The sequence below is a fragment of the Dipodomys merriami genome, unplaced genomic scaffold (genome assembly GCF_024711535.1).
Source record: "Dipodomys merriami isolate MVZ:Mamm:240054 unplaced genomic scaffold, mDipMer1.0.p SCAF_720, whole genome shotgun sequence".
In the NCBI taxonomy this organism is placed as follows: Eukaryota; Metazoa; Chordata; class Mammalia; order Rodentia; family Heteromyidae; genus Dipodomys; species Dipodomys merriami.
The window spans coordinates 434,352-446,485 of record NW_027206314.1 but is presented as its reverse complement, the minus strand read 5'-3'; the positions used below and the strand labels follow the sequence as shown (position 1 = coordinate 446,485).

Here is a 12,134-nt window from a genome sequence, read left to right as displayed (position 1 = left end):
ATAACGGTGTACAGAATACAACATACATGTGATCCACAGTATGGGGATATTTAGTAGTGTTTCGACCAGATGAGTGGGAGTTCTTTGTTTCTTAAGTCCTGTTAAGTTTGTCGTATCACCTAACATTTTGGATTTAGCATCCACTTATCAGGGCGACCATGTACTGTTTGTCTCTTTGCTCTTGGCTTACCTTGCTCAACATGATCACCTTCTAGCTCCATCCATTTCCCTGCAAATGCCATTATTTTGTCATTTCTAATGGCTGCATAATATTCCATTGTTTTTAGATACCACAATTTTTGGATACATTCATCTGTGGTGCTGCATCTGGGTTGTTTCCATATCCTAGATATTGTGAACAGTGCTGCAATAAACATTGAGGTGCACGTGTCATTGTATATTGGTTCCTGTTGTTCAGGGTAGATGCCTAAAAGTGGTATGACTGGGTTATAAGGGAGATCAATCTTTATCTTTCTAAGGACCCTCCAGAATGCTTTCCAAAGTGGTTGTATAAGTGTACATTCCCACCAGCAGTGTAATAGGGTTCCTCTTTCTCCACATCCCCTCCAGCAATTGTCGTTGGCTGACTTGAGGATGTCGGACATTCTGACTGGGGTAAGGTGGTATCTCATGGTTGTCTTTATTGGCATTTCCTTCACCACCAGGGATGATGAACATTTTCTCATGTGTTTCTTTGCCATTTTTATTTCTTCCTCTGAGAAGTCCCTCTTTACTTCCCTTGCCCATTTAGTAATTGATTTGGTAGGTTTAGGAGGGATTAGTTTCTTGAGTTCCCTGTATATATTGGATGTTAACCCCTTGTTGGATATATTGCTGGTAAATATTTTTTCCCAATTAGTTATTTGTCTTTCTAGCTTGGTTGCAATAGATTTAGCTGTGCAGAAGCTTTTTATTTTAAAGTAGTTCCATTTGTTGAGTCTCTCTCCAATTTGTTGTGATCCTGGGACTCTGTTCAGGAAGTTCCTTCCTGTGCCTATTAGTTCAAGTGTCTCTCCTACTCTGTCCTGCAGTAGTTTCAGAGATTCAGTTTTAATGTTAAGATCTTTAATCTACTTTGAGTTGATGTTGGTACATGGTGATAGGCTGGGGTCCACTTTTAGTTTTCTGCATGTAGCAGCACAGTTTTCCCAGCACTAGTGGTTGAAGAGGCTGTGTTTCTTCCATTGTATATCTTGGGCTCCTTTGTCTAATATCAGCTGGTTGTAGGCCTGTGGATTTATTTCTGGATCTTCTATTCTGTTCCATTGGTCTTCTGGTCTGTTTTTGTGCCAGTACCATGCTCTCTTTGTTATTATAGCTCTGTAGTATAGTTTGAAGTGCAGCATGGATATCCCTCCCATTTTGTCTTTATTCCCTAGAATTGGTTTGGCTATTCTAGGTCTTTTGTTGTTCCATATGAATTTTTGGACTGTTTTCTGTTTTTTAGTGATGTAAGTCATTAGAATTTTAATAGGAATTGCATTGAATTTGTATATTAATTTTGGCAGTATTGCCATCTTCACTATATTAAGTTGGCCTATCCAAGAGCATGGGAGGTCTTTCCACTTCCTAGTGTCTTCTGAAATTTCTTTCTTTATCCTTTTATAGTTTTCATTAAATAGTTCTTTTACATCTTTGGTTAGGTTAATTCCTAAATATTTTATTTTGGGGGAGGTTATTGTGAATAGGGTTACTCACTTTATTTCCCTCTCTTCTTGTACATTGGCAGTGTACAGGAAGGCAGCTGATTTTTGTGGGTTTATTTTGTATCCTGCTACTTTGCCGAAGTGATTTATGATTTCTAAGAGTTTGGGGATGGAGTTTTTGGGATCATGAAAGTATAATATCATGTTGTCTGCAAAAAGGAATAGTTTAACCTCTTCTTTCCCTATGCGGATCCCTTTCATGTATTTTTCTTGCCTTATTGACCTGGCTAAGGGTTCCAGGATCCTTGCCTTCTTCCTGATTTTAGGAGAATTGGTTGTAGCTTTTCCCCATTAAGTATAATATTGGCTATTGGACTGTCACAAATGGTTTTATTGTTTTAATGATCCTTCTATTTCTGTTTTCTCCAGAGCCTTTAGCATGAATGAATGTTGAATTTTATCAAAGGCCTTTTCTGCATCTGTGGCGAAAATCATGTGATTATTGACCTTGGCTCTGTTGATGTGTTGGATTACATTTATTGACTTACAGAATAAAATAGGTCCCAATATGATAATACTAGGAGACGTCAACACACCGCTCTCACCAAAGGACAGACAAAGAAGCTACCAAATTAAGTGAGGCCATACATCCAGTGGAATTAACTGACATATACCAAGTATTTCACCATAAAACAACACAGTACACATTCTTCTCAGCAGCTCATGGAACTTTCTCCAAAATAGACCATATCATAGTTCATGCAAGAAACTTAAGCAAATACAAATGGATAACATAATCCCCTGTATCCTATCTGACCATAGTGGAATCAAGCCAGTTCTCAGTAACAAAGCATACCACAGAAATTTCTCTAATACATGCAAATTGAACAGCACACTCCTTAGCAATGCCTGGGTAATGGAAGAGATCAGAGAAGAAATACATTTCCTATAACTCAATGAAAATGAAAAAAACCTCACAAAGAAACTTGTGGGACACAGCAAAAGCAGTCCTGAGGGGCAAATTTATTGCCCTCCTTGCCCACATCAAGAAAATGGAGACAGACCAAGTAAATAATCTCATGTTGCAATTAAAACAGCTAGAAATACATTAAAAAAATGGAACCTAAAGTTACTAGACGGAGCCAGATAACCAAATTAAGAGCAGAGATTAACCAATTAGAAAATAAAAAAAAAATTACAGCAAAAATTAACCAAACAAAAAGCTGGTTCTTTGAAAAAATAAACAAAATTGATGGACTGTTTGCAAGAATAATTAAAAAAGGAAGAGAGGAAATCCATTTTAACAAGATTAAGGATGCCACGGGAAAAATCATAACACGTACCCAAGATATCCAAATAATCCTAATGGACTATTTTCAAAAATTAATCTCTAAAGGAAGAAAACCTGGCAGATATTAATGCATTTTTAGAGAAATCCAAGTTGTCCAAACTGAGCAAAGAAGAAACCTATTGAATAAGCCAATATCCTATGAGATACAGGATGCTATCAAAACCTTCCAACCAAAAAAGCCCAGGACCAGATGGATTCATAGCAGAATTCTATAAGACCTTTAAAGAAGAACTAATACCCACACTCCTCAAGCTCTTCAGAGAAACAGAGAAGGAGGGAGCTAACCCAAACTCATTCTACGAAGCCAATATCATACTCATCCCCAAACCAGGCAAAGACCCAACCAAAAAGGAGAATTACAGGCCAATTTCCTTGATGAACACAGGTGCAAAGATCCTTAACAAGATTCTAGCTAAAAGAATCCAGAAACACATTAAAAAAATCATACACTATGAGCAGTTAGGCTTCATCCCAGAGATGCAGGGATGGTTTGACATTGTAATGATTTTAATGACAAGTTTATTTTGTCAGATATAAGGATTGCTACGCCTGCTTTCTTACTAGGGGCATTTGATTGGTAGATCCTTTTCCAGCCCTTCACTCTGAATTTGTTTGCATGTTTGGCTTAGAGGTGGGTCTCCTGAAGGCAACAGATGGATGGGTCATGTTTTAGGATCCAAACTGCAGTTCTTTTTCTTTTGGTTGGTGAAGAAAGCCCGTTAATCTTAAGAGATAGTATAGAGAGATGCATTATAGTCACTGTTTTTCTTCTTTCCTTTCCTCTGTCCTTGCTCAGATAGACTTCTATTAATGCCTGTCTGGGTGCAGGTCCCTGTTCCTGGTTGCTTTTCTCAGGTTGTGTTCCACCTCTTAGTAGTCTTTGTAATGCTGGCTTAATGTTTATGTATTAATTTAGTTTTTCTTTGCTATCAAAAATTTTCAGTTCTCCATCGAATGTGAATGCTAACTTTTCTGAGTATATCAGTCTGGGTTGGCAGTTATTGGCTCTCAGGGCTCATGGGTACTTTCCCAGACCTTTCTTGCATTCAGTGTTTGTGTGGAGAGATCTGTAGTGATTCTAATATTTTTCCTATAGTAGTATAGCTCCTTCTTCAATTTTGCTGCATGCAAGATTGTTTCCTTATCATTCAGATCTATCATTTATTCTATAATATGTCTAGAAGTGTTTCTCCTGGGATCCTGCATGTTAGGTGTTCTATATGCTTCTGTTATGTGGGTAAGATGTTCTTTTTTGAGATGGGGAAAATTTTCACCGATTATCTTGTGGAATAGTTGTTGCATTCCCTTGCTTTGATATTCCTCACCTTCTTATATGAAGGTTGAATTTCGTGGCACTATCTGCTTGCCCTTGAATTTCCCTTTGGTATAATTTAAGTGATTTTTCCATATCTGTCATTTTTTTGTTTCAGTTGATGTACTGTGTCTTCTGTATTCCATTTTGTTCACTCTGTTAACTGTGGCTTCCATTGTGGTTTGCATGGAGGAAATGGACTCATTGTTGATTTCAATGGATTCAATGTTGGTTTTCAAAATACTAATCTCACCTCTTAATAAGGTGTGCACTGCCTCTATTTTGTCACTTATCTCATAGCTTAGTGAGGTGTGTGCTACCTCTATTTTTGCATGCATGTCCTGTTTGATGTCCTGCACCTCTTTTGGTATTTCGACCTGGTGTTCTTTCAAATTCTGGTCTATTTCTCACTTTATTTCTTGAGTCATTGCCTCCAGCATGTCTTGGATGTAGTGTTTGTCTTCCATTCCTGCTTTGCTCCCAGTGGGGCTCTCCCCTGGGTTGCTGCTGGCTTTTAGAGATAGCTTGCTATCCTAGCTGTTGATAAACCTTGTAATATTTCTCTGTGATTTTCTCATGGTTATTCAGGGATTATTGCAGACTAATCTGAAATTTTGTTTTGGTCAATAGGTGTCTGTCTTTGCTTGGTTACTGTTTCTGTGCTGGTAGAGAGAGTCTGTACCTGATCTCGGTTCTGTTGGTGGCCGACCTCCAGCTGCTGGTCTGATCCACACAGGATTCTCAGCTCTCTGCTGTAGATCACTGGCAGTTCCCGCCTTTACATGGGATGAGCAGCCTAGACTGCTCCTGTTTATTCCTACAGGTGTTCTTGGCAAGTTCGGATGTGCTGGATGTACTCTCCCAGATGCTGGAGTCTGCTATGGTCTCCTGATGTTTTGTTTTGTTTTATATTTTTGGCTATTTGTGGGCTTGAACTCTGGTCTTGGGTGCTGTCCCTCAGCTCTTCAGCTCAGGGCTGGAACCCTACCATTTGACCCATAGCACCACATCTGGCCCTTTATGCTTATGTTTTGCTGAGGAATCAGATCCAGGGCCTCTTGCAATCACTGTACTGCTGAGCACATTACCAGCCTGAGCTCCTGACTATTATCGGGTGCTGGAGGCCTGTGTTGTTCAATTCCTAGCCTAGAATACATGGGTCAGGTTCTTGTGGGGTTTGAGCTTCTCTTGTCCTGAACCCCCTGCATCTTTTGCTGTCACAGGCATGATTACCAGGAGTGCAGTTCCCTGTTTTTCTCCCCTCTGCTGAGGCGTATGCTCAGCTTCTGATTTCAGTTGGGAGGAGTTGGTTATGTTGCTCAGGCACCAGATCCCCAGGCCTGGTCCCAGACCCCAGCCTGGGCACACCTGTTGGACCTGTGCTGCTGTGTATCCCACCTAGATTATGCAGCTTGGAGTACACAGTTCAAATTTCTTCCACCGTTGGGTGTCTTGACCCAGTGGTGCTGTTCAAGGCTTGGGCGTTAACGCTTCCTTCCAGGGTCTCTCTTGTTCTAGCCTGGCCAGCTGAGTGTGATCCATGGGCTGGTGGAGCTCTTGAAAAGTTTCTAGTTTTAGTGGGTCCTGTGGTGCAGGTTTTGGGGTAGGGGTTCTGGGGATTCCCACAAGCTTTTGAGGAATACACTGTCTCCCTTGAGGAATACACTGTCCCCTGCAGGGTAATCACCCTGGAGCTAGTTGTTTCTGTGTGATGTAGGTTGTTGGTTGCCATTGCAGTCACAGTTCAATTGAGGTGGTTGTGGGATAGGCTGAGAGGTGGTGGCTCTGTGTGTTTCTTTTCTGTCAGTGCCTCCATTGACACTGTTTGGGTCCGCTCCACGGGATGGGCCTCCGGCCTCCACCCGAGGGGTGGGGAGGGCCTCTGTGCAGGTACTGATTGCTGGGGTTTGTCTCTGTTTGCGCTCTCTGGATCAGCACCAGTTCCTTTCAGTTCTGCTCTGGTGTTCTGTGGGCATCTCATGTATCTCTGAGGTTCCTGCCATGGGGCTGAGTGGCTTTGGTGGGATGGAGCCTCTCTGCTCCAATGGAGAGTGATGGGAAGGGGTGGGATCTTTGTGTAAGTTCCCTGCTCAGAGGATTCTTCATTCGTCAAGATCAGCCAGTCTGACACTGTTACCTCAGGGGTCTTTGGTGCGGGTGATCTGCAGACAACTCCCTGTGTCTCTGGGCCACCGGCAGCTCCCACCAGGCTGGGCTGGCCATGGCTTGGCACGCTGCTTTGTGGCCAATAGACGTTGGGGGAGGCGTCTTCAAGTTTCTCTGTTGTGAAATTCTTCTATTCAATTTCTGTTTTTCTCTGGATGTTGATTTTTGTTGTTGTTGTCGGTCTCTTGGGGAGATTAAACGTTGGAACTCAAACTATCTTTTTGGTTTTGGAGAGCTGTGGCATTCCCCTACTTCCCCGTCACCGTCTTGGACCCCCTCGAGTTTTTGCTTTTTTTATTCAGAAATAATTTTAATTTATCTGTTGAAATGAGTACTAAAGAAACTAAAGATATTTCTGGTGCTTATGTGAAAAATTATACTTTAAAATATTCTGTATTCTGTTTGTATAATGCCCATAATCTATTTTATTCTTTCCTAGATATAAGACTTTGAATTCTACATTGTTTTATAATATATAGGTTCATTAATAAATGTGTCCTTTCAGATTGCATTCCATACCAAAACAGTTTAAGATTCCTTTTTTACTAGGTCCTTATAGTATATTTCTTTGGAATAAAATGACAATGTTGTCTAATTTTAAAGTTTTATTATGATTATGCTATATAAAGGCCTTTCTAAGGTGAAGATTTAATACACTGATGTCAAACTTTTATTTATATGAATTACATATATTGTTACACTTGTAATTTTGTAATCAACTTTTTAATAATTGTTTTTCATTTCTTGCGTCTGAAGAATGAAAAATCTGGAATAATTCACAGATTTTCATATCATCCTTTGCAATTGCCATGTTAATCTCTGTATTGGTGTAATTTGGGTACATGTGCTGCTGAAGCATGTAATGTCCTCTAAATTTAGGTAGTTAATGATGCAATATTTATACAGGATTATATCCTTGGGTGCCTGTTTGTAACAAGGAAACCTTATTGTTCCTAACAATGCTACTGATCTTATTTCCCTAAAATTCTGTGTATAATGGAAAATAATTATATTGTTCAGTTTGTAATTTTTTTGTCAATGACTATTTTAAATCTTTTTCATTTTAGTTTAATCATACATTGAAGCATTTTTAGCTAGGTCCAAAGGGGATGGCTTTTTCAAGTACTTATTTATTCAACTGAGTTTGCTCTGTGTAGCTAACGGATTCAAAGTAAGCCTTGCTTAAGAGCTACTTCTAAACTTCTGCAGCTGAAATTTTCCCAAATGCGGTCTCATTGGCACAAACGTCTACCTGACACTTTACCCTTCTTCCATGTAGGATCAGACCAACCAGAATATCTTACCCTGATCGCGTAAATTGTCTTACTTGAACAAAATAAATCTTAGTTCCAAGGGATCATAGAAAAATGAATATTTCAGACAGAACTTTTCAGATTGGAAGGTTTTTATCAAAATATAATTGTTTATCATACCTACCATTTCAAAAGTAGCTAAAGCCAAGAAGGTGAAAAAATTGTTCATATGCATGATTACCTAATGTCCTGGCCTATCTACCTTCCAACCAGGCAGGAACTTAGACTACTGCCTTTCTATCACCAAATATTGTCATAGCTCCAGGAGAAGTCCATATGTTTCTCCTTGTTATTAGGCCTTAAATTGGTAATGTTTCCCCTTGCCTCCAGTCTGTAAATGTACAAAAGGTAAAGGTTTAAGTCTAACTCTATCAAACACTGAGGTAGAGAAAATGGAAAAATACTTTAAATCAGAGTTGCTTTTGATACCCTAACCAAAACAGAACAATGCAAAACATGTGCCATTTTTTTATATTATATATAGTTATATATTTTATATTTATATGTGCTGATTTTATATTTCACACAGTGAAACTTACTAGAATCAATTGATAATTTGACAAATAAAGTGATATTTATTTATTCCTATAAATATAATTGGAATATAAATAATTAGGTTTAGAATATATATTAGAATATAAAAAGTATCAATGCAATGTCTTCGGTATACACTTGCGATACCTTCTAATTGCTCATGGTCTTCTGAATTCACATTGTTAAAAATCAATGTTGTTTTACTCTAATCTATAAGAGATTTTACTCTGATGCTCTGTTTATTGTTTTAACTCACTGGTCCCAAACTGTTTTTCTACATATTTCTGATGCATTCCTACATATTATACTCCAATTGTCCTAATACGATATCTAATCTTCTATAGACCCATGGGTCCTAATATCTTATGGCTTAGTTACCTGCATCATCAGATAACAGGGGCAAGACTTCTCAACTAGGCTTATGCAACATGCCAGCAGACAGTAACTGAAAATCCATCTCAATTTCTCATTTCTTATATTTCAGGGCTCCAATTCCTTGAGAAACAAGAATTAGCAGCAAGCAATTGTGTAATGTAAGGCAACTTAAAATGAAAGATGAAGTCTCAAAATGGAGAGAAATTACTATATTTCAAACTGAATTTACAGATGACCAGCCCATATGAGTGAACAAGATCAGAAAGTGTCACAAGATTATTTTTAATACCCCTCCCCTAATGACTAACGTAATATTTCAGTCCAGCATTAGTCGGCCCAAAAAATAGTTCCTGGAAGGATAGATCCGTGATTGATCTACCATGGTCAGGAAAACGACTTAGAGGTTAAATGTAATTCAGCAAAACATTAATTGAGAAGATCGTTTGTGCTTCAAAACACTGGTACTTTAGTACAACTTCGTTCTCTTGTATAAAAATGTTGTCATTCTCAAACCAACCTACATTTAATCTCCTGAAAGTGTATTCCTTTTCAAATAAACTTTTTGAAATCACACTTACCAAAATAACATTTGATAAGTAGATGACACTTAGTGACATTACAAGTTTTTCAAGTGTAGGGAGCAAGTTACAATACAGTTGATTCATTTACCCAGCACTAATGTCAGACAGGTTCAACCATTCATTAAAGTCTAGAAATAGTACCACGCACCATTTGTGTTGCTCAGTAGGTGCCTTCCAGAAATTTGTTAAATAGGTCAGCCTCCCATATTTCAACCCTAAACATTAGCTAATAAAGTAAATTTCATCACTTAATAAGGGGCATTTTAAAAAGTCACAAATACTTGCCTTATCATATGCTGTTTTGTTTTCCCTCTGTCTAACACAGTAAGAAATATGTCTTTAAGTCTTGAATATGGGTACTCATTTGAGATGTGACAAAATATATCTTCTATTTCTATCATATACTTCTATAGTAGTATATGTTACTTTTCTTCTTTTTCCAAAACTTATATGTAGTAGAAAGTTTTATTCCATGTAAAATAAAATAATCACACATATTGTACAAAACCATTTATAAAAACTGGTAGTTAAGAATACATTCAAAGCCATTTTTAAACTTTCTTGTTGACTAATGATTAATCTTGAAATGGATGAGAATATAATCATGTATAGGTGTTTCAAGTCTCCAGTCTTGCAAATTGTTATTGCAGATGAATGAATTATGGAAATATAAGCTGACATTAGTTCAAGTATGTGCAGGACTGAAACTCCATGGAATGTATATAAACCTTTCAAATATTAACAGACAGTTTAACAGAATGACTATCAGGAAGTTGAAACCAGAGAGCCATAATAGTAAAGACATAGAATGAATGAAAAATGGAACAAGGGGCAAGTACAGCTAGAATACTCAATGTACACATTTGAGAAAGGAAGTGGTAAATCGGAAATAAATCTTGGAGAAGGGGTGGTTGAGAATGATAGAAGGTGTCACTGTGATCCAGGAGCAATGGATAATTAGGTGGACAAATTTAATTGTAAGACACTTGCACAACCTTTGGAAATTCAGTTAAAAAACACAAAAACACATAAAAATCACAACCAAACAGCAATCTGTAGGGAGTATGAATATGACCTCTCAAAAATTTTAAGCAGTTAATGGAGGAAAGTCTTAGTAAAAGCAAACAAAAATGTTCAAAGAGGATAGTTTGGCGTAGGGGAGGATTCTGAACAGATTTAAATAGATTATCTAAGGTTATAAATCACCTATATCTGCTGCAAATATTATCTTTCTGAACTTGATACTCCAGTCCTGAGCCACAATTGATAGCTTGGAAATATGTAATGGAAGAAACAAGATGAAGAACCCATTACTCCACTGTAGAGAAAGCAATCCTCTATTTTTTCTCTCATCTCTCTTCACTACATTTTATTCATACTTTTAGGTCAATTCATTTTGAATTACATTTTCCTTCTTTATTCTGGCAAAGTAATTGGTCAAATAATTCACTAAAAGTTATTTGCCACTTTTTTTGATTATGCTGTTTAATTGACTAAGCAAGTCCATTAAATTTTCCTCTTGCATTTTGTTGCCATGAAACAACATCTATGTTAATGAGGACAAATCTAATGTAAAAATTGTATCCAGAAAACCAGTCCAAGAAACTGTGATTACAAATACTTGGCTAACTTTTTTCTTTTTCCTTTACCTTGAAAGTCTTCTTGTGTCTAAATTGCCCAGAAAAATAGGTACTCCATCACTTTTTCTTTCAATCAATTCTAAACTCAAGGATATATTTTGCTAACAAGATGCTTAGAGGAAGCCAAAATATACTCCATTTTTTATTCTCACTTAAGACTCTCCTTAGATACCATATCAGGAACAGTGAAGTTTTTCTTTGCAAAACTTTTTCAATATATTATTTTTCTCTTGTTCTTGCATTTGCTCACCAAGATGTATGGAGAAGAATAGAGGTAAATCACCCATACCTTAGAAGACAGGTCTGTTACAAAAGGACAATGCTTCTGTGTCCTACTTCTATGCCCTCCTCTCAGCAATTTCCTGATTTCCAATTAAACACAGCTTCTTGGCTATTGAAGCCTCACCCACTGCTTCATCTTCATAGTTTCTCTTTTAAAACTCTTTTAAGGGTAGAGACCCAGCTATATACAACCAATCTGAAAAAGATCCCAAACCTCAAAATCTAAAGGAGTTTTATGACTCTTCAGGAGGACGATTGGGAGACCTAGGACCCCCCATGCCAATCGTTTGATCATCACATTCCTGCCTCGGTTTGTCCCCTTTCCTATTGGCCAATATTCGTCGCTGTAACTGATCTGGATATGACCAGGTGTCAGGAATGGTAGTGGTTACAGCCCCGTTCATTTTTTGTCTAGGAGACAACTCCTCTGCTACTTGCACTCTCAGCAATCACTGGCAACCCAATGACTCATATCCTTTTGCAGGTTTTGTACGTGTTCCTCCATTTATTGTTCTGGCTACTAATGACTCTCAGTTTTCCCAGGTTCAATTGATTCATCCGTGCACTAAAAGAGCAGTAGGATTGATCCTTGCAATCAGTGCGCAATCATCGCTACAGTGGCTTCAGCTACCACCGCCGCTATATTGCTGTCCCAAAGCGTGTCCACCGTGCAACAGATAAACCAGCTCATCCCTCAACTGTCATCCATAGAATTATAACATTTACAAGTTGCCAATCATCTTAAGGGAGGCCTCCTTGTGCTCCAACAACAAATAGACTTGCTCCAAGAACAGATTACGTTTCTTTGATTACAACAAGGAGGACTATGTAATGCTATGACTACTTCTGTCTGTCAGCTTTCCACTCCCGCACCCAATTTCACTGAACTTAGTAACTACATCAAAGTCCCTAAGTCCCTTAAGTAGTTAAACTT

At 38.1% G+C, this 12,134-nt stretch overlaps 1 pseudogene; it reads right to left on the bottom strand.

Moving 5' to 3' along the window:
- Positions 1-7,235: 7,235 nt before the first annotated feature.
- LOC138818249 (U6 spliceosomal RNA) lies at positions 7,236-7,334 on the bottom strand (annotated as a pseudogene).
- Between the last annotated feature and the right edge of the window lie 4,800 nt (positions 7,335-12,134).